Source organism: Triticum urartu, chromosome 5 (assembly GCF_003073215.2).
Source record: "Triticum urartu cultivar G1812 chromosome 5, Tu2.1, whole genome shotgun sequence".
Classification (NCBI taxonomy): Eukaryota; Viridiplantae; Streptophyta; class Magnoliopsida; order Poales; family Poaceae; genus Triticum; species Triticum urartu.
This window is the reverse complement of record NC_053026.1, coordinates 419,928,293-419,932,012: the sequence shown is the minus strand read 5'-3', so window position 1 is coordinate 419,932,012 and position 3,720 is coordinate 419,928,293.

Below are 3,720 nucleotides of genomic sequence, written 5' to 3'. Positions count from 1 at the left end.
AAAGAAAATTAAAAAATGGAATGAAGTTTGCCTCATACGCTTCATCTTTTTAATATCTTGCGTGAGTATGATGGAAAGGAGAATTGTGCCAAAGTGTTAGAAGAAGAATGCATTAAAATGTTTGGCACTAAATCTTTGAATGATGAGCATGATTGCAATGTTGTTAGTATGAATTCCTTGAATATCTATGATCCTAATGATATGCAAAGCCACAAGCTTGGGGAAGCTATGTTTGATGAAGATGATATTTTTTGTTCCCCAAGCTTTGATGAGCAAATTTACTATGATGAAAGCATGCCTCCTATCTATGATGATTATTATGATGACACGTATGCTTTAAAGAATAATTATAACCATGAAACTTGTCATCTTGATCTTAATTTTCAATCACATCATAATTATTTTGTTGAGTTTTCTCCCACTATTATTCATGAGAAGAATTTTGCTTATGTGGAGAGTAGTAAAATTTCTACGCTTGTAGATCATGAAAAGAATGATTTAGGTGCTGGTTATATTGTTGAATTCATTAATGATGCTACTGAAAATTATTATGAGGGAGTAATATATGCTTGTAGGAACTGCAATAGTATCAAATTTCCTCTCTATGTGCTTAAAGTTATGAAGTTACAATTGTTTTGCCCTCCTATGCTAGTTGATTATTGCTCCCATAAGTTGTTTAATCACAAAATCCCTATGCATAGGAAGTGGGTTAGACTTAAATGTGCTACTCATATTTTTCATGATGCTCTCTTTATGTTTCAATTCTTATCTTTTATGTGAGCATCATTGAAATCATCATGCCTAGCTAGGGGCGTTAAACGATAGCGCTTGTTGGGAGGCAACCCAATTTTTTTGTCCCTTGCGTTTTGTTCCTGTTTAGTAATAAATAATTTATCTAGCCTCTGTTATTATTTAGTTTTTATGCTTTAATTAGTGTTTGTGCCAAGTAGAACCATTGGTAAGACTTGGGGAAAGTCTTGTTGATCTTGTTGTAAAAAACAGAAACTTTAGCGCTCACGAGAATTGCTGCCATTTTTATTTGGAGAGTGCTATTTAGTTAATTCTTTTTGTAGATGATTAATAGATAAATTCCTCACGTCCAGCTATTTATTTTAGAATTTTATGTGTTCCAGAAGTATACGTTTGTTACAGATTACTACAGACTTTTCTTTTTTTGACAGATTCTGTTTTCGATGTGTTGTTTGCTTATTTTGATGAATCTATGAGGGTATGAACCATAGATAAGTTGGAATACAGTAGATATTACACCAATATGAATTGAGAATGAGTTCACAACAGTACCTAAGTGGTGATTTTTTTTTCTTATGCTAACGGAGCTTACGAGTTTTCTGTTAAGTTTTGTGTTGTGAAGTTTTCAAGTTTTGGGTAAAGAGTCGATGGACTATGGAATAAGGAGTGGCAAGAGCCTAAGATTAGGGATGCCCAAGGTACCCCAAGGTAATATTAAAGGACAACCAAGAGCCTAATCTTGTGGATGCCCCGGAAGGCATCCCCTCTTTCGTCTTCGTTCATCGGTAACTTTACTTGGAGCTATATTTTTATTCGCCACATGATATGTGTTTTGCTTGGAGAGTAATTTTGTTTTATTTAGTTTTGCTTGCTGTTTGAATTAAATACCAAGATCTGAAATTATTAATGTTAGAGAGTCTTCACATAGTTGCATAATTATTCAACTACTCATTGATCTTCACTTATATCTTTTGGAGTAGTTTGTCATTTGCTCTAGTGCTTCACTTATATCTTTTAGAGCACGGTGGTGATTTTATTTTATAGAAATAGATGAAATCTCATGCTTCACTTATATTATTTTGAGAGTCTTTAGAACAGCATTGTAGTTTTCTTTGGTTATGAAACTAGTCCTAATATGATGGGTATCCAAGAGGGATATAATAAAAAGTTTCATATAAGTGCATTGAATACTAAGAGAAGTTTGATCCTTGATGATTGTTTTGAGATATGGAGGTAATAATATCAAAGTCATGCTAGTTGAGTAGTTGTGAATTTTATAAGTACTTGTGTTGAAGTTTGCTAGTCCCGTAGCATGCACGTATGGTAAACGTTATGTAACAAATTTGAAACATGAGGTGTTCTTTGATTGTCTTCCTTATGAGTGGCGGTCGGGGACGAGCGATGGTCTTTTCCTACCAATCTATCCCCCTAGGAGCATGCGTGTAGTGCTTGGTTTTTGATGACTTGTAGATTTTTGCAATAATTATGTGAGTTCTTTATGACTAATGTTGAGTCCATCGATTATACGCACTCTCACCCTTCCATCATTGCTAGCCTCTTCGGTACCGTGCATTGCCCTTTCTCACATTATGAGTTGGTGAAAACTTCGCTGGTGCGTCCAAACCCCGTGATATGATACACTCTTTCACACATAAACCTCCTTATATCTTCCTCAAAATAGTCACCATACCTACCTATTATGGCATTTCCATAGCCATTCCGAGATATATTGCCATGCAAATTTCCACCATTCCGTTTATCATGACACATTCATCATTGTCATATTGCTTTGCATGATCATGTAGTTAAAATCGTATTTGTGGCAAAGCCACCATTCATAATCCTTCCATACATGTCACTCTTGATTCATCGCAATCCCGGTACACCGCTGGAGGCATTCATATAGTCATCTTTTGTTCTAGCATCGAGTTGTAATCATTGAGTTGTAAATAAATAGAAGTGTGATGATCATCATTTTCTAGAGCATTGTCCCAAGTGAGGAAATAAAAAAAGAGAAAGGCCATAAAAAAAGAAAGAGAAGGCCCAAAAAATGAGAGAAAAAGAGAGAAGGGACAATGCTACTATCCTTCGCCACACTTGTGCTTCAAAGTAGCACCATAATCCTCATGATAGAGAGTCTCTTGTTTTGTCACTTTAATATACTAGTGGGAATTTTTCATTATAGAACTTGGCTTGTATATTCCAACAATGGGCCTCCTCAAGTGCCCTAGGTCTTCGTGAGCAAGCAAGTTGGATGCACACCCACTTAGTTTCTTTTATTGATCTTTCATACATTTATAGCTCTAGTGCATCTGTTGCATGGCAATCCCTACTCCTTGCATTGACATCAATTGATGGGCATCTCCCTAGCCCATTGATTAGCCGTGTCAATGTGAGACTTTCTCCTTTTTGTCTTCTCCACATAACCCCCTCATCATATTCTATTCCACCCATAGTGCTATATCCCTGGCTCACGCTCATGTATTGCGTGAAGGTTTATAGGTTTGAGATTACTAAAGTATGAAACAATTGCTTGGCTTGTCATCGGGGTTGTGCATGATGAGAGTATTCTTGTGTGACGAAAATGGAGCATGACCAACCTATATGATTTTGTAGGGATGAACTTTCTTTGGCCATGTTATTTTGAGAAGACATGATTGCTTAGTTAGTATGCTTGAAGTATTATTATTTTTATGTCAATATTAAACTTTTGTCTTGAATCTTATGGATCTGAATATTCTTGCCACAATAAAGAGAACTACATGGATAAATATTAGGTAGCATTCCACATCAAAAATTCTGTTTTTATCATTTACCTACTCGAGGACGAGCATGAATTAAGTTTGGGGATGCTGATACGTCTCCAACATATCTATAATTTTTGATTGTTCCATGCTATTATATTGTCAACGTTGGATGTTTTATATGCCTTTATATGCTATTTTATATGATTTTTGGGACTAACCTATT